Raw genomic sequence first — 25,388 nt, forward strand, 5'->3', positions numbered from 1 at the left:
GCAACAAAAAAAAAAAAAAAAAAAGTGCGCCCAAACTTTCAGGAAAATGCCTCACGCAGAGGAATAGAATGTGTTATATGGATATGGATCCGGAAATACTTTGTTTCCATGTTAGAACTCATTTTCTGCCTCTCTTCATGATCACAATTATAGAAACACACACACAAACAGAACGTATCAACAGTACATGAAACTTTTTTTTTTTCAAATGGAATGGTCAAAATAACATCTTTGTTACATTTAGTTCAGTGTGCAGTAATTTTTAGTCCTCAGGTTTACACTAGCGTCGAAATGAACGAAGGTAATGTTGACATGTGACTCGCTTCGCTGCTCTACAAACATCAAGCACATCAAGTACGTAGCATCAACTGCTTAGTGTTCATCACGTACTTTGTTTCCGGTACAGTACAGTGAAAGTGTACTCGAATACGGACTTGGCAGGTGCCAATTTACTGTACGGTGCTGATTTCCTCTTCCTTCCCACAGTCGTAAAATTCTACTCCTCGCTTAGTAAGTATCTCAAACCTTCGTATGTCATAATGACATGCGCTCATCGCTAGACGCTGTGTCAAGAACGACCGGGTCTTAAGTCGTAAAAGACTTATCGGCTAGTGTGTCGCCGTGGCCTACACGGTAACGTGTAATAACTGTCGTGTTTCCGTAGTGGCTGTCAGTCTCTTGTTGATCTACAACACAAGGGTAACCAGTAAATTCCTCGACCTGGCCGTGAAGTACTGCGTAGAGCTGCAGAGGCAGAGACAAATTAAAACCTATCGACGTAGTCCCCTTTCCATTCACTACTTTGGCTCCAACGTTTATCCACCTGGTAGATTCCATCCCCGAGATGATATTCTGCTTTTCCATCTACGGTTGTCGTAAGTCCGTCGGGTACTAAACGTTTTCCATCAAAAAAACTTTTTAGTTCAAGTCGAAGGAACAAGTTGCAAAATGTAGTGAATTTGGGTCATGTTCTCAAGAATGGTATTTTGTTTTTAGATGAGTACGTTGTCCTGATGATGGGTTATTTATTTCCGTTGCGTTCCAGATATTCCATTTATTTATTTTTTCATTCTTTGAGTCTAAAATGTCTGTATAGTACCCATCGATTATGGTTTTCCCATTTGCAAGATAACCGAAATGGATAATTCGTTTAGCATTCCATAGAACTGCTTTCCCAGTTTCACGATACTTTTTTGTTGGAAGTGCCATTGTTTTGGCATGTGGTCTGAACATTGCTGAAAGATTAAAGTGAAATGTGAAATACGAAAATTAGTCAGCACTGAATATATGAGGCACTCCTCTTGCACAAAGCCTTCTTATAGGTAATATGTCACATAAAATGTACGTTACTGTTTCTTCTGAGTGGCCAACGGCGTCAGCTAATTCGCCCATTCTTAATACCGAGCATAGACCTTCAGAATATGCTCTTTTCTAAGATTTCATCTATGGTTACACTTTTGGGATGTCCACCACAGGCATGAACTTGATCAAAATCACAGCCATGCTCGAATTCAGTCACCCATTCCCGAAACGCTGAAAAATGATGTCCCAAACTCATTACAAAGCTTCACCAACCTCTCCAGTTTTATATTACAGACTGTCCTATTCGTTTATACCGCTCGTACAATCGATGTATCAAATTTCTCTCACTATATCTGCGGGATTTTAAAGAAAAGTCACACTGCACTTTTATCCTCATGCTTCGGATTAACATTGTTTCTGTGTGTCCAAGAAATTTGACTAATCGTGACTTTATTTATTTCACACAGGGCTTTCATTGGCGGATAATATATTCGTAGCCTATTATTACACTCCTGGAAATTGAAATAAGAACACCGTGAATTCATTGTCCCAGGAAGGGGAAACTTTATTGACACATTCCTGGGGTCAGATACATCACATGATCACACTAACAGAACCACAGGCACATAGACACAGGCAACAGAGTATGCACAATGTCGGCACTAGTACAGTGTATATCCACCTTTCGCAGCAATGCAGGCTGCTATTCTCCCATGGAGACGATCGTAGAGATGCTGGATGTAGTCCTGTGGAACGGCTTGCCATGCCATTTCCACCTGGCGCCTCAGTTGGACCAGCGTTCGTGCTGGACGTGCAGACCGCGTGAGACGACGCTTCATCCAGTCCGAAACATGCTCAATGGGGGACAGATCCGGAGATCTTGCTGGCCAGGGTAGTTGACTTACAACTTCTAGAGCACGTTGGGTGGCACGGGATACATGCGGACGTGCATTGTCCTGTTGGAACAGCAAGTTCCCTTGCCGGTCTAGGAATGGTAGAACGATGGGTTCGATGACGGTTTGGATGTACCGTGCACTATTCAGTGTCCCCTCGACGATCACCAGTGGTGTACGGCCAGTGTAGGAGATCGCTCCCCACACCATGATGCCGGGTGTTGGCCCTGTGTGCCTCGGTCGTATGCAGTCCTGATTGTGGCGCTCACCTGCACGGCGCCATACACGCATACGACCATCATTGGCACCAAGGCAGAAGCGACTCTCATCGCTGACGACGACACGTCTCCATTCGTCCCTCCATTCACGCCTGTCGCGACACCACTGGAGGCGGGCTGCACGATGTTGGGGCGTGAGCGGAAGACGGCCTAACGGTGTGCGGGACCGTAGCCCAGCTTCATGGAGACGGTTGCGAATGGTCCTCGCCGATACCCCAGGAGCAACAGTGTCCCTAATTTGCTGGCAAGTGGCGGTGCGGTCCCCTACGGCACTGCGTAGGATCCTACGGTCTTGGCGTGCATCCGTGCGTCGCTGCGGTCCGGTCCCAGGTCGACGGGCACGTGCACCTTCCGCCGACCACTGGCGACAACATCGATGTACTGTGGAGACCTCACGCCCCACGTGTTGAGCAATTCGGCGGTACGTCCACCCGGCCTCCCGGATGCCCACTATACGCCCTCGCTCAAAGTCCGTCAACTGCACATACGGTTCACGTCCACGCTGTCGCGGCATGCTACCAGTGTTAAAGACTGCGATGGAGCTCCGTATGCCACGGCAAACTGGCTGACACTGACGGCGGCGGTGCACAAATGCTGCGCAGCTAGCGCCATTCGACGGCCAACACTGCGGTTCCTGGTGTGTCCGCTGTGCCGTGCGTGTGATCATTGCTTGTACAGCCCTCTCGCAGTGTCCGGAGCAAGTATGGTGGGTCTGACATACCGGTGTCAATGTGTTCTTTTTTCCATTTCCAGGAGTGTATTATTATTATTATTATTATTATTATTATTATTATTAACAAGCGAAGTATGTGTACGCGAGCCGCCCTTGCTCCTTCGAAACATTTGTTAACTTACCTATTTTCTACAATTTTGCTATACTCATCATGAAGTATTACATAATAATATATTCTGTAATTGTGCTACATTACACATTAATTTTGATGAGATGCAGTTAACTTATTAATGCCAAACAAATGTTCAGAAACAATCAAAATTCCCAGTTGTACGTAACTTCTTAGTCAGTACAAATCCAACCTGAACAACCTAAGTGAACTGAAACGAAGACTCAAGAGTATATACAGGATGTTTAAAAAGAGTGTTCCATATTTTGAGAGGTGGTAGTACGAACCAAAACAAGAATGAAAGTGGTCCCTAAAATGTGCATCTGAAGAACTATGAGCTCTTGTTCATATGCGCTACTGCGAAATTCAGCTCGTCTAATGCAAGTAGGGCTACGTAACTGTCAGTCCTAGAAAAATACGAAAACGTTATATTAAATAATACGACGTATGAGGGAATAAAGAGCGGTGATATGTAATAGGTACATTCTAGAGACTGTAGAACGTCTGCGTGTGGCTCCCCTGAGGCTGTTATTACTACTGCACGCTCTAACCAGTTTTACAACGTTTTGTTATATTATTCACGAAGTACTACATAATGATATATTCAGTATTCGCGCTACACTGCATATTAATTGTGATGAGATGCAATTAACTTCTAAAGCCTGAAATATTTTTACTGAACATTAACCTCGAAATACGTTTTGAAGTCTGAACAAGAGGCATATCTAGTCTACGTACCTATCAGTTTTTCTACAGTATATCATCCTTTCTCTTCGTCATTACCACGGATAGTATGAGTATTTCGAATATCGTTTGAATTAAGTAAACTATTGGTTTGATCGGAAACGATAAGCGGCGTATAATAAAAATTCTGCGTTCTGCAAGTAATCTGCGATTCTTTTAACCGTTACACAATCGTCATTTCCGTCATTATCAGTAAAAATGTACTTAATCTTCTAGGTAGAACTGATGCTGGCACCTGTCCAGTTTTTTTCTAATCAGTATGACGGTGCTAACGTTGATTTCATGACTGTAGCGCTAAAAACGGTTTGGAAAACAAAAGTGTATTTGATTAGGTTATTTCATACTGCAATAGTCAAGGTTTTCTCACCACTTTCGTGAGTTCCAACGTATTTAGGACGCGGCTCCACACGTTCCCGACATCAAAAATGAAGTCAAAAATCAGTGACGAGATGCTACGAACGGCAATTATTGCCCCACATTGTAAATTACTGAAGCAGGGTTTGCTCTGTAAACGAGTGCCTATCACACAGCAGACAAGTCTTTTTCCTCGAGCACATTACATCATCGCTAATTCATATGATAACTGCATATTAACGTACTGTAGGCAGTCTAAGTAATGCCTACCATCTTCTTTTGTAAACAGCTGCCTCAGTTTCTGCAATCCTTGCGTCCGAAGAAAGTAAGAGCTCTTTTAGGTCCTCCCTGTGTGTAGCATGGGCTCCAAGATTTTTCTTATGAAAAAAGAAAGGCTTCTCTTTTTGCTACTAGCCGATGTAGAGATTATTTAATATACAGAACTATTTCAATTGGCCAAGGACTGTGTCTCTAACCTTTATAGAGTAAACATCCCAGAATTCGCCAGAAGTGAACTGAGAACGCCGAAGGCAATCTAAATTTGGATGGTTGAATGAGGATTTGAATCAATCTCACCCATAATACGAGTGTAATACACAATACCGCTCGCTACATGCCGTCGAAAACTGTTTACAATACTTACGATCTTCGATAAGTGTTTACTGTTACTGTGGAGAAATTTTCTGTCAACAATGTTGGGCAGAATTGTGACTACATCACTTTATTGTAGGATCCTTGACCATCATTTTCTTAACTCATACAGGTGACCAGAGGAATCGTAAATTTAATTTACGTACGGGCGATCTACGTGTTTAATATTTTACTACCGGTGGAAGCAAGGTCAAAGGCTTTGTAGGAACCTGTGAACCCTCTGCATTCAAAGCTACAGCCATCTCCATCGACCTTAGAACCCCGCCAGCGTTACTTCCATACCCCGTCGCATTCTTCAAAATTGTAAAGGTGAAGATAATGGTTGACGATTGCATTTGCTTGTTCATAAATTGTGCTGGAGGTAGCAGAATGTTCTTAGGTCAGTTAGGTTTAAGTAGTTCTAAGTTCTACGGGGCTGATGACCTCAGATGTTAAGTCCCATAGTACTCAGAGCCATTTGAACGAACGTAATTCAAGTTATTCGCTCTCTTTCCTCAGACCGACTTCGGAGAAATTCGAAACAATGAAATATCATTTAAAATATGGGAGTGATTTAAGGAGCTTCTCTTTTATGTTTCCCATAAATCCCGGATTGACTCTCCGGCAGTTTCACTTAACATATTCATGTCATGAATTTGGTTATCCATAGACAGGGCTTCAATCTGTGTGCAGAGCTGTATTTGGAAACTATCAAATTCTTAAAAGACAGAACTTGGAGGATGCCTACAAGAGACTTGCGTTGAGTGAACAGCCACGGGCTGCACAAGAAGAGGTTTAATTATAAAAGGAAACGTTGGTAATTAGTTGAGTGTATATGCTTTTGATGAGGAAGCAGCTTAATACAGAGATACAGAAATTCCTGAACTACTTACAAGCGGAAAGGAAGGAGTGACGATCAAGATAAGGCTGTACATGATATGAAGACGGAACAGGCAGAAGCATAATCAGTGTATGTAAGAAGGGGAAGGAAAGGAGAAGGAGGAGGAAGAAGAAGAAGAAGAAGAAGAAGACGACTACTTCGGCATGCATTTACTCACACATCTAACACAACTCATGTGCTCATCTGAAAACTAAGATTTTTAGTTTTTTTTCATTATTAAACGTCCTTGAGGACCACTTCAATGAATAAGTGTAGAATGAAAATAAGCAAATTAATTCTTGCATGAAATATATTTATATTATGTTTTTATGACATTTCCTACCTAAGAAAATCTCCTTACCATGCATCTATGGAATGAACAACGCATCCCACCTAATATGCTATAAAAGGCTGAAACTTACGCTTTTTGTCAGTCATAAAACACGTTTTTATTCCATCTTTTTTTCCGTTGTCAGTGGTGGCGAGCAACTTAGAACAGACGAAAAAGGAACACACTACAAAACAGGTCCACTCCCTACATGCACCGTTAATGTGCCATTATCCTTACTGTTTCCGTTAGCATAAATTGTATCCTCATGCACGCGATAGAACAGCGCAAAACCACACCCCATCTTCTGTTCAGCTTCTTAGCGCTGGTTGTCGCTAATTACAAGCTGTCAGCACATGTAAAGAACGGCACGCCTTCATTCCAGAAGGGAGCATGTTTGTTTTGCGAGAAGCGAGGAAAATTAGCGGTCTGGGAAGCTCTCGGGAGGTCAGCAGGCAGCAATGTATCAGTTGTCGGCTCTGTGGAACATTGCGTAGTTGAGCGCCGCTTCCTCTGCTCTTCGCAACGTCCTCGTAACCGAATCTCCCATTACGACGGCACGACCGGCATATCCAACAACTGCATGCATTCCTACACGCGTTTCGCATATCTAACTTTCCACAACTATAAAAGTTTAATTTACACATGTTGTACGACTACTGTTCGAGTAATGTATAAACGTGCAGTGTAAAACACGGGCTAGAGATTAAAAACAAAACAAAAAAACTATATTGTAATTATTATTGGGATTTCATCGCAGCAAATCTACGACTGATTTGTAGATTCTGTGAAATTGAATGCATAATCTAAATGTCTCTAGCAGTCCATAATGAATATTTTAATTTCAGGGGAGTATACTGAAACTTCCTGGCAAATTATAATCGTGTGCCAGACCGCAAGCATTGCCCGCAAAAGCCAAGGGTCCGGATTCGATTCCCGGCACGCCACACGGTTTTTTCTGCCAAAAAGTTTCAGTTCAGCTCACTCTTCACTGAAAACTGAAATATTCATGCCCGAAACAATCCCCTAGTATGCGGCTAACTCATTTGTCTGCAAAACCCTTAATTCCGGGAGTGCTAGTTCTACTACATACGTGAGAGAACTTCCATGAAATTTGGAAGGTACGAGAGAAGTACTGGCGGAAATACAGCTGTGACGGCTGGTAGTGAGTTGTGCCAGTATAGTGCAGCCAGCAAAAGCACTGCTCGCACAAGCAAGGATCGTCAGAGAATATTAATCTGCTAACAACTTCCATCATTAGTAGCCATTGCGCGAAAGAAGAATACGGCCACAAACTGATAAATACGCAAAGGAATAAAAATATCCTAAAGCATTGTAACTAAAGACTTTTTTCGTACATTATGCACAGTGTAGCAAAAAGGAACTTCGAACCTATCAGAACCGCTCGGCCACACCGGCCAGCTGTAAACAACAGTCTACGACAGAAATCTGCTCCTTGATCACAGAGCCACTTGAGAACCGTTGTGTCAACGTCCTCATCATTGGGAAATCTCTTTCCCCTAGGTAGCCTTTTTCATTGCAGAAAACATGAAAATACCATGGTGCAAGTTCTGGACTTCACGATCATCATTACCCACGGCTTTGGTCAAATTGTTGTCACCATTTAATTACGTCTGGACGCGACATTGTATTTAATTCACATACTGCCAGAATTTCACGATGAATCTGTGTGCCGCTCAGACATTTTATCCTCAATAATCATACTGTCGCGCCCACTACAACTTTTTAGTACGTTTCCAGCTGTCGCGCTGTTTCAATCGCACATTCTGGCACACCAGTCATTCGCACCGCAGGAAAACTGTGTGTGTGCAGGAAATGCTGAGGACCAAGTCTCTTTCGACAATGCGCTAATACTGTTACAGAATGGCATTAGTGTGGGAGGACATGTATACCTGACTTTCTAAGTCTCTACGTCCTTGTGCTTACCTAATAGCATCAAATGCCACAATAAATAAATAAAACTTCTCAAGGAGTATACTTTTAAGTTCGTTTATTGATATAGAGTAAAATTAACCCTAACAAAAATACTGCCTGAAACACTGAAAACCAACATGATTAGATATACTCACGTGTATTATTTTGTTATAAACTACGAGCACCCGTCAGTAGGTTCTCAAATCCCCAAGTCTCAAGACGTACACTACTGGCCATTAAAATTGCTACACCAAGAAGAAATGCAGATGATGAACGGGTATTCATTGGACAAATATATTATACTAGAACTGACATGTGATTACATTTTCGCGCAATTTGCGTGCATAGATCCTGAGAAATCAGTACCCAGAACAACCACCTCTGGCCGTAATAACGGCCTTGATACGCATGGGCATGGAGTCAAACAGAGCTTGGATGGCGTGTACAGGTACAGCTGCCCATGCAGCTTCAACACGATACCACAGTTCATCAAGGGTAGTGACTGGCGTATTGTGACGAGCCAGTTGCTCGGCCACCATTGACCAGACGTTTTCAGTTGTTGACAGACCTGGAGAATGTGCTGGCCAGGGCAGCAGTCGAACATTTTCTGTATCCAGAAAGGCCCGTACAGGACCTGCAACATGCGGTCGTGCATTATCCTGCTGAAATGTATGGTTTCGCAGGGATCGAATGAAGGGTAGAGCCACGGGTCGTAACACATCTGAAATGTAACGTCCACTGTTCAAAGTGCCGTCAATGTGAACAAGAGGTGACAGAGATTTGTAACCAATAGCACCCCACGCCATCACGCCGGATGATACGCCAGTATGGCGATGACGAATACACGCTTCCAATGTGTGTTCGCCGCAATGTCGCCAAACACGGGTGCGACCATCATGATGCTGTAAACAGAACCTGGATTCACCCGAAAAAATGACCTTTCGCCATTCTTGCACCCAGGTTCGTCGTTGAGTGCACCATCGCAGGCGCTCCTGTCTGTGACGCAGCCTCAAGGGTAACCGCAGCTATGGTCTTCGATCTGATAGTGCATGCTGCTGCAAACGTCGTCGAACTGTTCGTGCAGATGGTTGTTGTCTTGCAACCGTCCACATCTGTTGACTCAGGGAGCGAGACGTGGCTGAACGATCCTTACAGCCATGCAGATAAGATGCCTGTCATCTCGACTACTAGTGATACGAGGCCGTTGGGATCCAGCACGGCGTTCCGTATTACCCTCCTGAACCCACCGATTCCATATTCTGCTAACAGTCATTGGATCTGACCAACGAGAGCAACAATGTCGCGATAAGATAAACCGCAGTCGCGATATAGTACAATCCGACCTTTATCAAAGTCGAAAACGTGATGGTACGCATTTCTCCTCCTTACACGAGGCATCACAAAAACGTTTCACCAGGCAACGCCGGTCAACTGCTGTTTGTGTGTGAGAAATCGGTTGGAAACTTTCCTCATGTCAGCATGTTGTAGGTGTCGCCACCGGCACCAACCTTGTGTGAATGCACTGAAAAGCTAATCATTTGCATATCACAGCATCTTCTTCCTGTCGGTTAAATTTCGCGCCTGTAGCACGTCATCTTCGTGGTGTAGCAATTTTAATGGCCAGTAGTGTACTCATCTTGGGGTCGTTCATTTGTCCAAAGCTGCGCTTGCACGTCTCCATAAAGAGTTTGATGCAATTTTAAAACTATAAATAAGGAACCATAAACATTTTGTGGTTTTCAATAACTGTTACTCCTCTTCAATACGGTGTCGTAAGCATTTCCACACATTACTTATTAGAATCTAATAATCATATGATACTGTTACTCCCCTCACTCTGTTGCTATACTTCGAATAAAATGAGTATGTGGTTGACAGACGGCAGTGGTGGGGGCAGAGGGTGGGATTGGGAGTGGTGTACAATGTTGCCGGCATGCAGCTTGGCAAGGCTGTGCATCTACCTGTAAAACAGCGGGAACACTGCTTCTTTTATTGTGGTGAGTAGCGATGACATGTGATGCCGCAAATCATACCTTACGTCAGAATTAGGAAGAGTCTTAGGAATGAAATCATCATTTATAAAATTTCAAATGACACTGAAGGCCAATTTTCAGTGTAATTCAGTGGACCAAAATAGATTGCCGATTCTGTTAGCATGTTAATCAGGTCTGTAACATGTTTATGAAACGGGATTGAAAGAGAAGGATCGGTAAGGAACACAAAAACTAACACCTGAAAAAAAGGGTCAAAATGAAAAGAGAGCAGAATTTGGTTGAGATTATATAATCAAAAGATTTGATTGATTCATGGATTACAAATGTGAAGTCAGATTTTGCTATGTATTTCGTAAGTAAATGATGCATCTGTATCACCGCCTTAATACACTCCTGGAAATTGAAATAAGAACACCGTGAATTCATTGTCCCAGGAAGGGGAAACTTTATTGACACATTCCTGGGGTCAGATACATCACATGATCACACTGACAGAACCACAGGCACATAGACACAGGCAACAGAGCATGCACAATGTCGGCACTAGTACAGTGTATATCCACCTTTCGCAGCAATGCAGGCTGCTATTCTCCCATGGAGACGATCGTAGAGATGCTGGATGTAGTCCTGTGGAACGGCTTGCCATGCCATTTCCACCTGGCGCCTCAGTTGGACCAGCGTTCGTGCTGGACGTGCAGACCGCGTGAGACGACGCTTCATCCAGTCCCAAACATGCTCAATGGGGGACAGATCCGGAGATCTTGCTGGCCAGGGTAGTTGACTTACACCTTCTAGAGCACGTTGGGTGGCACGGGATACATGCGGACGTGCATTGTCCTGTTGGAACAGCAAGTTCCCTTGCCGGTCTAGGAATGGTAGAACGATGGGTTCGATGACGGTTTGGATGTACCGTGCACTATTCAGTGTCCCCTCGACGATCACCAGTGGTGTACGGCCAGTGTAGGAGATCGCTCCCCACACCATGATGCCGGGTGTTGGCCCTGTGTGCCTCGGTCGTATGCAGTCCTGATTGTGGCGCTCACCTGCACGGCGCCAAACACGCATACGACCATCATTGGCACCAAGGCAGAAGCGACTCTCATCGCTGACGACGACACGTCTCCATTCGTCCCTCCATTCACGCCTGTCGCGACACCACTGGAGGCGGGCTGCACGATGTTGGGGCGTGAGCGGAAGACGGCCTAACGGTGTGCGGGACCGTAACCCAGCTTCATGGAGACGGTTGCGAATGGTCCTCGCCGATACCCCAGGAGCAACAGTGTCCCTAATTTGCTGGCAAGTGGCGGTGCGGTCCCCTACGGCACTGCGTAGGATCCTACGGTCTTGGCGTGCATCCGTGCGTCGCTGCGGTCCGGTCCCAGGTCGACGGGCACGTGCACCTTCCGCCGACCACTGGCGACAACATCGATGTACTGTGGAGACCTCACGCCCCACGTGTTGAGCAATTCGGCGGTACGTCCACCCGGCCTCCCGCATGCCCACTATACGCCCTCGCTCAAAGTCCGTCAGCTGCACATACGGTTCACGTCCACGCTGTCGCGGCATGCTACCAGTGTTAAAGACTGCGATGGAGCTCCGTATGCCACGGCAAACTGTCTGACACTGACGGCGGCGGTGCACAAATGCTGCGCAGCTAGCGCCATTCGACGGCCAACACCGCGGTTCCTGGTGTGCCCGCTGTGCCGTGCGTGTGATCATTGCTTGTACAGCCCTCTCGCAGTGTCCGGAGCAAGTATGGTGGGTCTGACACACCGGTGTCAATGTGTTCTTTTTTCCATTTCCAGGAGTGTATTAACTAAGAAACCTTTTAGTAAAATAGTATTATCTACATCGGGATATTTAGAACACGTACATCGACTGCAGTATCTCCATTGGTTCAGAATGCTTTTCAGAGAAAGTATCTAATAGTACATTGAGTAGGGCTGTCGTGTCAGGCTTGGGGATTAGTTCACAGAATTCACACGCACCAAACCTGTTATACTACTGCGAGTACGAGGTGATTCTGACTTCCAAAAAAATGTTAGGAATTCTGGACATAATTTCTGTAAGGAAAAACAAATCAAATGAAGAAACAATCACAATACTGAACCTGGTTGATATAAGCACATAGTTTAGGATGAAAAAATGCGGATAATTTTAAGCAAATTTATGAAGTAGGCGAAAACATCTGCTATACTACATCAACACCAACTGTCATTCAACGAAAACTGAGGTTCCGTAGAACAAAGGGCAGTCCTTTTACAACATTTAAGAACAGCTGGAGTGATGCCAATCGAACTTTGGTTTACAAAAAGCACTGAAAGTTTGAAAAGATTTTATTAGAAAAATATTTTCAACATTTGATACAAGAAAGAGTTTCATGTGGTATGTTCTATTCCTATACGTTTGCCACGATTTATGTACAAGGGCATGCTGAAAAGTAATGCCTCCGAATATTTTGTGAAAACTGAAAAATATCAGTACAAAGTTGACATTGAAAAACTAGTATAGTTTTAAGCAATTTTATGGCGTAGCCGAAAACATCTGCTGTATTACATCAAAACCAACTTTTATTAAACGAAAATGTTGGTTCCGTTGAACAAAGAGCATTCCTTCTGAAATACTCAATTACGAACAGCTGGAGTGATGCTTAAATAATGTGACGATTAAATAAAGCAAACGTTATTAGCGATCTACATATACGTCTACATATACGTCTACATATTTGCTGCCCTTTGCCGCTACAGGGCTCCGAATTGTAACGTGTAAGACGTGACTATGTCCCTGGGTGAGAAACAGCGTGTTGCAATCGAGTTTCGACTTCGAATTGTTCCTCCACACATGGAGCACCCTCTCTTTCAGCATAACAATGCCAGATCGCACACGAGCGCTGCGACATCTACAACAATCTGACGCCTTGGTTTCACTGTCATCCATTATCCTCTACACAGCCCTGACTTGGCTCCATTCGATTTTCATCGGTTTTTAAAGCTTAAAAACCACCTTCGAGGACTACATTTTCATAGTGATGAAGCGATGCAAACAGAGGTGAGGTTGTAGCTCCGTCAACAAAGTCAAACATTCTACAGCGACAGTATCAACAAACTGGTCTCTCGTTGGGAGAAATGTGATCGTCGTCAGGGTGACTATGTTGACAAACATGTAGACATGAACAATAAAGATGCAGAATGTTAATGGAGTTTATATTATTTGAAAAGCTTTAAGGATTTTTGTACGAGGGTGAGTCAAATGAAAACATTAAATATTTTTTTAAATGTTATTTATTATGCCGAAGTGGTACAAAGCTGTATCACTTTTCAACATAATCTCTCCCACGCTCAATGCAAGCCCTCCAGCAGTTACAAAGTGCATAAATTCCTTTAGAAAAAAATTATTTTGGTAGTCCTCGCAACCACTCGTGCACCGCGTGGCGTACCTCTTCATCAGAACGGAACTTCTTTCCTCCCATTGCAACTTTGTGTGGTCCAAACGTATGGAAATCACTTGGGGCAAGGTCTGGTGAGTATGGTGCATGAGGAAGACAATCAAAATGTAGGTCTGTGATCGTTGCAACTGTTGTACGGGCAGTGTGGGGCCTTGCATTGTCATGTTGCAAAAGGACACCTGCTGACAGCAATCCACGTCCCTTTGATTTGATTGCAGGCCGCAGATGATTTTTTAGGATATCTGTGTATGATGCACTGGTGACAGTGGTCCCTCTAGGCATGTAATGCTCCAAAAGACGCCTTTTTCGTCCTAAAAGAGAGTCAGCATAACCTTCCCTGCTGATCGTCCAGTTCGAAACTTCTTTGGTTTTGGTGATGAGGAATGGCGCCATTCCTTGCTCGCTCTCTTCGTTTCCGGTTGGTGGAAGTGAACCCAGGTTTCGTCCCCAGTAACGATTCTTGAAAGACAGCCAGCACCTTCTCTTTCAAAGCGCCGAAGAAGTTCTTCACAAGCATCAACACGTCGATCATTTCAGTAGTCAGCTGCCGTGGCACCCATCTTGCAGACACTTTGTGAAACTGGAGCACATCATGGACAATGTCGTGTGCTGACACATGACTTATCTGTAAACATGCTGAAATATCATTCAGTGTCACTCGGTGGTTTTCCTTCACAATGGCTTCAACTGCTGCAATGTTCTGTGGAGTCACAACTCTTTGTGCCTGACCTGGACGAGGAGCATCTTCCACTGAAGTCACACCATTTGCGAACCTCCTACTCCATGCTTGCTGCTGTGACAAACATGCATCACCGTACTGAATCTTCATTCGTCGATTAATTTCAAAAGGTTCCACACATTCACTACGCAAAAACCGAATAACAGAACGCTGTTCTTCCCTGGTGCAAGTCGCAAGTGGGGCGGTCATCTTTATACTGATACTGCGACGGTATGTATGCATCTGCACTATGCTGCCACCTACAGGCCATTCTGCACGCTGTTTGTAGCACGCTTACCAACTTACAGGATAACGGTGCGAAATTTCGATTTCTTATTACAAATTTGAGATTTTCATTTAACTCACCCTCGTATAAACAGTTCGGAGGCATTACTTTTCAGCACGCCCTCGTACAAGCACGTGACACGTATGTCCAATGGATAATAAAGATGGTGATCGAGTTGGCTTCGTTTAAGAACGAGGTTGGTAAAGTGAGAAGTGTGAACAAGGTCATTTTCCTGTTGGAAGAACGTTTCCCGGCCATCATCATCATCATCATCATATAATCACCCATTTGACCTCTGCTACCAGATACAAACCTCCCATAGACTTCTCCATGCATTACTGTCTTCATCAGTATGGTACGAAGAATTCACTAATTTTTTTAAATGTTATCTACCCACCATCATCCGTATGTCTTCTTCGTTTCGTTTTTAACTTATTTCTTGGAATGCATCACGACATATACACTGTATACCACCTAATTCCAGCACCTACAAAAACTCTATTTCATTTGGTGTCAGAATGAAACTGTTCGTAGTCCTATCAGCCTACACTACCGAAAATCACACTTTAAACAAGCAAAAGAGACAGTAACATTTCGTGAACGGAATTGTAGTACTTTATGTGCCATAATAGTAGATCTTTATCAGCAAAAGTGGGTAAAATAACTGTTGTTGAGCCGACAATCGATTACTGAGAAAAAATATGCGCATATCGACACTGGCCAAACACAAACACGCCCAAACACAAACACACACCCAAACACAAACACAAACACAAAAACAAACACACACACACAAAAACAAACACACACACACAAAAACAAACAAACACACACACACACACACACACACACACACACACACACACACACACACACACACACACACACACACACACACACAGAATTTTGAGAGTGTAGGGAAGATCGTTATCTTTAGTTACGCATAAGACCGTAAGCGATCGTTACTGAATATTTCATGCATTACTCTGCTCCACAACTTTTTGCACTACCCTAATGGGTTATACAGATTGTGAATTTTTTCTCGGAAGTTTCATCCAAAGTAAGTGTTTGAACATAGGAAGGACGTCGCTACGTACAGCCAGCTCTGTAATCAACATAACATTAACCTTGCTTTCTCAGCGCATTTCAGCAGTTCCACTTGTGAACGGGACAATGACACTCGTGTATATTGTCCTGTCTGCCAAAACGCTTCGAAAGCTCATTTCATGCTTGGGTCGTGCGTTCATTATCACTGTACAGTGAGGACTGCCAGCAGAGAAATTTCCCGCTGGAATCGCGTACACCACAACGCCATCAACCGCCATCGTTAGGCACGATACACAGGATCTGCCTGCGGGTTTCATCCGCAGCCATTAATACCACCTGATGACGGCTCCCTGTAAAATCACGACTAGCAGGTAGCCAAAGGCTAATGCAACAAAACTTCGTGCTGCGTTTTGCGAAGATACTAGGAGGACTGTGTCGATCCCAACAGTACCCAGCCCTATCCTCACTATCAGCTAGGCCTCTAGGTGTCCAGTAAGAACAACATTAACCCAGCTGCAAGGCGAAGGAGGACAAGGGAACATCTGGAATTAATCCTAGACCAATGACTCAGGTTTCTCTTTACCGAGGAGTGTGGTATTGGTGTGATGCCTGATGATCAACGAAGAGGAGGCTGGAGAAGGCAAGATACGAATGCACTAGGATTGGGGAAATGGCCGGATCTTTCTGGGACGCGTTCAGTTCTACTGACTCACTGTTCCTTTTTTATCTCATTTTGCAGTACTCTAGGTCTGTGTCAAATTTTACCTTTTTTCAATTAAAAATAAAAATACATTATTTTTGTTAAAAACTATAAATCAATGTTTGTTAATTGTCATTATTTAATATCCAGCTGCTTGCAAAACGTAAGGGTGAAAGTGGATTTTTTGTTATTCGTCACCTTCATGTAACACAGCTCGATGAAACTTTTAACTTACATAAGAATAACTGCTACGATGTAGGACAGGAGGCAACTAAAAGAAATGACACTTTTATTCAAAGACAATAACCACGATTCGTGATGGTCCCTTGAACATTAAAAAAGCGGAATATTATTCTTTGTAGGGTGTGTGACCATCACGGACAGCACCGCATGTTCTGCAATGCGCATCCATTCTGTCCACAACGCTGGTAAGAAGTTCTGGTGGTAGAGCGTTCCATTCCCATACCAGCCCGGTTGCCAGCTGCGTGCTGCAAAACGTCTCCACAATGCATAGCACCCATGCTCTATGGGATCTAAATTGGTGAAACTTCGGGCCCAGTCCATACGTGAAATATACTCTCCTTCCAAGAGCTACTCCACCTGCGCAGTTCGGCGCGTGGAGTGGCCGTGCGGTTTGGGGCGCCATGTCACGGATTGCGTGACCTCTCCCGTTGGAGGTTCGAGTCCTCCCTTGGGCATTGGCGTGTGTGTTGTTCTTAGCGTAAGTTAGTTTAAGTAGTGTGTATGTATAGGGACCGATGACCTCAGCAGTTTGGTCCCTTAGGAATTCACAAACATTTGAACATTTTTGAACCTGCGCAGTTCGATTCAATCACACATTGTCTTCCAAAAAAATGAAGCCACGGCCCAATTCACTCCTCGAAAGATGCACTTGGGGAAGGAGTACAGTCTCACAATGACGTTGACTGATGAGCCAAACACCCAAAGGCTTTCGTAGAGCACACAAGTCACAGCTCATTTTCTGTGCTGTGTGCGTGCCATTAAGCGAGAGATGTTAAGTGATCCGATCTTCAAACCAATTTTACATTTCTTGGCACGCGTTGCTTATCCCCTTGTAAGTAGGCTGTTTATGTTTTCTTTATGTAAGTTTGCTGTTTATGGTTTTCTTATTGGCAACGTTACGTAGCGCTCTCTGTATGAAAATCACTGGCTGTGCTGTGTGCAGTATGTGGCTAGTTTGCATTGTTGCCTGCCATTGTTGTCAAGAACTGCTATAGCTGGATGTGAACAGCGCGTAGTGTTGCGCAGTTGGAAGGGAGCCGCCAGCAGTGGTGGATGTGAGGACAGAGATGGCGGAGTTTGAAATTTGTAAAAATTGATGTCATGAGCTGCTGTATATATTATGACTATTGATGACTATTAAGGTAAATACAGTGTTTGTTCTCTATTAATATCTTTCATTTGCTAACTATCCCTATCAGTAGTTAGTGCCTTCAGTAGTTTGAATCTTTTATTTAGCTGGCAGTAGTGGCGCTCGCCGTATTGCCGTAGTTCCAGTAACGAAGATTTTTGTGAGGTAAGTGATTTCTGAAAGGTATAGTTTAATGTTACTCAGGGCCATTCTTTTGCAGGGATTTTTGATAGATTGCGTTGCGCTAAAATTATTGTGTGCCAGGTTAAGCACAGTCTTGTATAATTGTTCTAAGCGGACATTTCATATGTATAAATTGTTCAAAGGGGACGTTTCACCCTCTACAAACTTGGAACGAGTATTGTGAAACACCCTGTATAACTACACCGAAGGTTAAAATTGCCGGTGGTGCAAGAATCACCAAAGAAGATTGTATACGTGGAGGAGGCCTGGAGACACTGGAATGCTTCAGATAGATTATATAATGGTAAGACAGATATTTAGAAACCAGGTTTTAAATTGTAAGACATTTCCAGGGGCAGACGTGGACTCTGACCACAATCTATTGGTTATGAACTGTAGATTAAAACTGAAGAAACTGCAAAAAGGTGGGAGAAACTGAAAGAACCACAACGAAACTGTTCAGTGTTTGGCTCGGGTTCGATCCTTACTGCCGCCTCATGTCGAATTTCTGTATCGCTCTCTTGCTCAGTTCTAGGGAGTCTCTGCGGGCCGCTTGAATCTGCGCGCTCAATGGCGTGATTATTTAACGTCAACGCTAACTCGGAAACGTCGCAGCGTGACAAATTTTTTCTTAACAATTATTTCTCAGCACAACCTACCCTACAACACCCTTAGAAGCTTTGCAGACTTTCTCTGACCACCCTGTATATGACGATTTCAGGAGGACCATCACTGGGAGTGGTACAGGGTTGAGAAGTAATGTCACTTTTGGACAGCATTCCAAATAGGATCCACTATGTTACAAGGCACAGGGAAGAGCAATACAGTGTTGAATGTTACACAGCAGCAGATTTAGACTTCATAGACGGGCGAAGATACACACGTACATCAAAAAACGTTTTGCATCACCCCGGTTGCCAGAATTCCTGAAGATAGACGTTGACTGTGGATATTGCATCACAGACACACTGTCCAGCAAGTGCACCAACGTGGAGGTTCCCTGATGTTTTGGGGTGGCAGTATGTGGGGCCGACGTACGCCGCTGGTGGTCATGGAAGGCGCCGTAACGGCTGTACCATACGTGAATGCGATCCTCCGACAGATAGTGCAACCATATTGGCATTCGTCTTCATGGATGAGAATTCGCGCTCCCATCGTGCACTTCTTGAATGACTTCCTTCAAGATAACGACATCGCTCGACTAGAGTGCCCAGCATGTTCTCCAGACATGAACCCTATCGAACATGCCTTGGGTGGATTGAAAAGGGCTACTTATGAACGACGTAACCCACCAACCACTCTGAGGGATCTACCCCGAATCGCCGTTGAGGAGTGGGACAATCTGGACCAACAGTGCCTTGATGAACTTTTGGGTTGGGTTGTTTGGGGGAGGAGACCAGACAGCGAGGTCATCGGTCTCAATGATTAGGGAAGGACGGGGAGGAAGTCGGCCATGCCCTTTCAAAGGAATCACCCCGGCATTTGCCTGGAACGATTTAGGGAAATCACAGAAAACCTAAATCAGGATGGTCGGACGCGGGATTGAACCGTCGTCCTCCCGAATGCGAGTCCAGTGTGCTAGCCACTGCGCCACCTCGCTCGGTGATGATGAACTTGTGGATAGTATGCCACGATGAATACAGGCATGCAGCAATGCAAGAGGACGTGCTACTGGGTATTAGAGGTACCGGTGTGTACAGCAATCTGAACCACCACCTCTGAAGGTCTTACTGTATGGTGGTACAGCATGCTATGTGTGGTTCAAAAATGGTTCAAATGGCTCTGAGCACTATGGGACTTAACATCAGTGGTCATCAGTCCCCTAGAACTTAGAACTACTTAAACCTAACTAACCTAAGGACATCACACACATCCATTCCCGAGGCAGGATTCGAACCTGCGACCGTAGCGGTCGTGCGGTTCAAGACTGAAGCGCCTAGAACCGCTCGGCCACATCGGCCGGCGTTTATGTTGATCTCTACTCCAGTATTCTGTACAGGTTCCGGAACTCTCGGAACCGAGGTGATGCAAAACGTTTTTTGATGAGTGTACTTTCGGACAGACTACCGTTATTTCGGTGTTTTTTTTTTAAATTTTACTTTACAGTACAGTTAACTGTCAGTTTCATGAGGCTTATTCTTGCGTTTCATGCCCCCATTGCTTGATGTCCACACATGTTCATAGATATGTTGGTGGCTCCACAGTTTGTTTTTAGCAGTTAATATGCTGAACGCCGTAATGTGGGTATGATACTCGACTACCTGACCGCAGCGTAATACCGACATTCGGGTACGCTCGAAATAACTATTACAAATTGGGCATGTGGAGCGCGAGTTGGCAGCGCCACGTGGCGCGCCATTAACGCCGACTGGCCCTCCGCCAGCCCCGCGCCCTCCAGCTGACGAAGGACAAAGCCGCGCTCGCTGTCCATCCCCATCCAGGCTGAATGCGGCGCCGGCCTTGGCACACTAAGCCACGCCGAGGGCCCTCGCGCTCGCCCGGGCTTACAGCCGCCTCGCAGACTTAGCAGCGTCTGCGGGCCCACACCAGCCCGCGGTCTTCCGGCGGAGGAAGACGGCGCGCTGTGCGGACTTGCCAGAGTCCAGCTAGACGTCCAGAGGTAGCTGTGTTACCACGATAACATAAATCAGTGCTGCTACAGAAAACGTGACACATCTCGTGTGATAGAATCAGCACCGAGAAACTGATATATCGACAAGGGAACCGTTTAAAAGAGTGAGACGCAATCTGACAAAGAAATGTGTAGTAACAGGCTATGTACTTGCTGGATCCACGATTTCTATTCACAATACAGGGTGGTCCATTGATCGTGACCGGGCCCAATAGCTCACGAAATAAGCGTCAAACGAAAAAACTACAAATAACGGAACTTGTCTAGCTGGAAGGGCGAAACCAGATGGCTCTATGGTTGGCCCGCTAGATGGCGCTGCCATAGGTCAAACGGATATCAACTGCGTTATATTTAATAGGAACCACCATTTTTATTATATATTCGTGTAGTACGTAAAGAAATATGAACGTTTTAGATGGACCACTTTTTTCGCTTTGTGGTAGATGGCGCTGTAATAGTCACAAACATATGGCTCACAATTTTAGACGAACAGTTGGTAACAGGTAGGTTTTTTAAATTAAAATACAAAACGTAGATACGTTTGAACATTGACTCGCACACGCACAGTGAACATTCGCGCGCCGGAGGTCATCGCCATCAGTGTCTCGTATGTGTGCCTTCGTTTGTGTTTAGTGTTTGTTCGCCGTCACGCCGCCACTGTTCACGTGTACCGTCGCCATCATCCATGTTATGTGCGCCGAGTCAACTAGTGTCAGTGATGTTTTCTCGTCCAGCGTGAACGGCTCCATGTTTTTTGTTTTTTAGTGTCTACATTGTTTTGCCCGCCGTTTTGATTGTATTCTCTGTGCCCCCTCTATGTCTTACTTCTTGTAAAACTCAAGGCTGAAGAGCGGCGTACTCTGCTGCTGACAGCCCGCCTTCTGTAAGGTGATCAAAATCACAATAAAGAAAAAAAAATTGAATATTTTATTTCGGTTGTTCGAATGTAATACATGCACCTTTGTGAAATTCTCATTTCTGAGAACGCATGCTGTTACAGCGTGATTACCTGTGAATACCACATTAATGCAGTAAATGCTCAAAATGATGTCCGTCAACCTCAATGCATTTGGCAGTACGTGTAATGACATTCCTCTCCACAGCGAGTAGTTCGCCTTCCATAATGTTCGCACATGCATTGACAATGCGCTGAAGCATGGTGTCAGGCGTTGTCGATGGATCACGATAGCAAATATCCTTCAACTTTCCCCACAGAAAGAAATCCGGGGACGTCAGATGCGGTGAACGTGCGGGCCATGGTATGGTGCTTCGACGACCAATCCACCTGTCATGAAATATGCTACTCAATACCGCTTCAACCGCACGCAAGCTATGTGCCGGACATCCATCATGTTGGAAGTACATCGCCATTCTGTCATTCAGTGAAACACCTTGTAGTAACATGGGTAGAACATTACGTAGGAAATCAACATACATTGCACCATTTAGATTGCCATCGGTAAAAATGGGGGCCAGTGATCCTTCCTCCCATAATGCCGCACCACACATTAACCCGCCAAGGTCGCTGATGTTCTACCTGTCGCAGCCATCGTGGATTTTCCGTTGCCCAGTAGTGCATATTATGCCGGTTTACGTTACCGCTGTTGGTGAATGTCGGTTCGTCGCTAAGTAGAACGCGTGCAAAAAATCTCTCATCGTCCCGTAATTTCTCAATACCGCTTCAACCGCACGCCCAGTGGCAGAACTGTACAAGATGTTCAAAGTCATCGCTATCCAATTCCTGGTGCCTAGAAATATAGTACGGGTGCAATCGATGTTGATGTAGCGTTCTCAACACCGACGATTTTGAGATTACCGATTCTCGCGCAATTTGTCTGCTACTGACGTGCAGATTAGCCGCGACAGCAGCTAAAATACCTACTTGGGAATCATCATTTGTTGCAGGTCGTGGTTAACGTTTCACACGTGGATCAATACTTGCTGTTTCCTTAAATAACATAACTATCCGGCGAACGGTCCGGATCCTTGGACGATGTCCTTCAGGATACTGAGCAGCATACATAGCACACGCCCGTTGGGAATTTTGATCACAATAGCCATACATCAATACGATATCGACCTTTTCCGCAATTGGCAAACGGTCCATATTAATACGGGTAACACATCACGAAGCAAATACCGTCGTAGTGGCGGAATGTTACGTGATACCACGTTTCTGCCTATTACACCGCCATCTATCACAAAGCGAAAAAAGTGGTCCAACTAAAACATTCATATTTTTTTACGTACTACACGAATATGTAATGAAAAATGGGGGTTCCTATTTAAAAAAAAACAGTTGATATCCGTTTGACCTATGGCAGCGCCATCTAGCGGGCCAACCACAGCGCCATCTGGTTTCCCCCTTCAAGCTAGACAAGTTTCGTTCTTTGTAGTGTTCTCGTTTGACGCTTATTTCGTGAGATTTTTGGCCCGGTCACGATCAATGGACCACCCTGCATAACACAGCTATACGTCTGGCATGCAGTACATCTGACGTCAGACTGTTGTACAATTTCAGACGATGTTTTATTTTTCTGGAGATCGGATACCTGTGAAGAAATCAACATGAATTTCGCACACAATGATCGAGTGAAACCTAACTCGCACTGTTCGTCCAAGAGATCCCAAACGCACTAGATATTGGTGCACATGCTGATGCTGTCTTCCTCGAGTTCCCGTAGGTGTTCGATTAAGTTCTGCTCTTTCGCCTAGTGAACGAAATACGAGCGTGAGGATTATTCTGCCAGCTCTGAGGTTTTATTGAATAGTTCCTAGGAAATAAAACACAGGTCGTCATTCTTAACGGAGATAAATCATCATACTTGGAATTAGCTTTGGGCGTATCTCAGGGGTATGTTACAGGTCCATTACTTATCACAGCATGTACAAATGATCTGGTAGATAAAGTCGACAGCCCCATGAGGCAGTTCGCGGATAATTCTGTTATATACAGGTATATCATAGTGGTACAGAACTGTAGCGAAGTAATTGGAAATTTGTGGTAAGATCCTATGGGACCAAACTGCTGAGGTCATCGGTCCCTAAGCCTACACACTACGTAATGTAACTTAAACTAACTTATGTTAAAGACAACAGACACACACCCATGCCTGAGGGAGGACTCGAACCTCCGACGGGAGGGGGGGGGGGGGGGGGGGGGGAGACGCGCGAACCGTGACAAGGTGCCTACGACCTCGCGGTGTAGCGAAGTGCAGGAAGGCCTACAGAAGATCGATGTTTGGTGCAGTGACCGGCAGCGTAAACAAACGTATTATATCGTAAACAGGCGGAAAACCCGCTATAACCAAACAAATGGTTCAAATGGCTCTGAGCACTATGGGACTTAACATCTGAGATCATCAGTCCCCTAGAACTTACAACTACTTAAACCTAACTAACCTAACGACATCTCACACATCCATGCCCGAGGCAGGATTCGAACCTGCGACCGTAGCAGTCACGTGCTTCCGGACTGAGCGCCTAGAACCGCTCGGCCGCCGAGACCGGCCATATCCGAACAATCACAGGAACCAGCTACATGCATTAAATACACCATCTGATCAGAAGGGTCCGCACACCCTGTGTAATATGGAATCGACCATCAGGTGGCAGGAAAGTTGAGCCCACCAGGTATAATGAGGCGAGGAATATCTTGGTGTCAGTTGAGAAGCAATAAGAGAGAACGGGTCGGGCAGTACAGCTCACTGACTTCGAACGTGGACGAGTGATTTAATGTCACCTGAGTAACAAATCTATCAGAGATCTTTCAGTCCCCAAACATTGTCCAAGCCGACTGTTGCTGATGTAATTGTGAAGTGGAGCGCGAAGGAACAACCACAGCTAAATAGAACCAGGCACGTCCTTGGTACTGATGGGCAGGTATCGTCTAATATTGCAACAGTGACAGCAAACAAATTTAGTAAAATATACCGAACGAATCCGTCTAGAGTTCCACAGTGCCACCGGCAGTCCAGTTATCACAATGACTGTCCTTTGGGAGTTAAATGAATGGGGTAGAATGGTCGAGCAGCTCCTCGTAAGCTAAATATACCTATGGTCAATGCTAAGTGACTCTTGAGTTCGGGGTGTGTGGATGACTGGAAACATGTGGTTTTGGGTAATGATTCACGTTACGGCAATGGCAACCCGATGGAAGGGGTTAATTTGGGAATGTGGGTCTCACGGGCAGCGTGCAAATCTCTGCAGTCGCTCTATCCTCTGTGCCCGCGGTGGCTCAGATGGATAGAGCGTCTGTCATGTAAGCCGGTTTCGAGCCCAGGTCGGGACACACATTTGCAACTGTCCCCGTTGATGTATATCAATGCCTGTCGACAGCTTAGGGTCTTTATTTAATTATCATTTCATAGGTGCCTACTAGTCACTGTCTACTCAGACAATGCTACAACATTCTATGCGGCCAACTCAGAACTGTCAGAGCTTTTCAAAACCATGCAGCATACTGACGTACAGCTCTACTGTGTCCATCATGGAATCACTTGGAAATTCAGACCAGCACGTGCGGCTTGGTGGGGAGGCTGGCGGGAACACGTGATACGCTCTGACAAGCGCTGTTGGAGACAAGTTCTTTGTCGCTCCCTGATTGATGAAGAGAGGTTGAAAACCACCTCGATCAGCATAGAAGCAGCACTAAACTCACGACCCATCACTCAAGGAGAGAGCAATACTGCATTGACCCCAGCCCACTTTCTAAATGGTGGGAAATTAGTAACAATTCCATGTGGGCCAGAGTCAGCAACTAAAAGGGACCTTGCCAAGGAGTTCCGACTTAGACAAGAGGTCAAAGAGGACATTTGGCGTAGGT

The 25,388-nt window shown here is 44.9% G+C and overlaps 1 protein-coding gene across 2 annotated transcripts in view; it reads right to left on the reverse strand.

The window, feature by feature from the left end:
• LOC126184746 (excitatory amino acid transporter 1) overlaps positions 1–25,388 on the reverse strand; it is a 738,875-nt gene that overhangs the window by 349,774 nt on the left and 363,713 nt on the right. The window lies entirely within an intron of this gene.

Source organism: Schistocerca cancellata, chromosome 4 (genome assembly GCF_023864275.1).
Source record: "Schistocerca cancellata isolate TAMUIC-IGC-003103 chromosome 4, iqSchCanc2.1, whole genome shotgun sequence".
Lineage (NCBI taxonomy): Eukaryota > Metazoa > Arthropoda > Insecta > Orthoptera > Acrididae > Schistocerca > Schistocerca cancellata.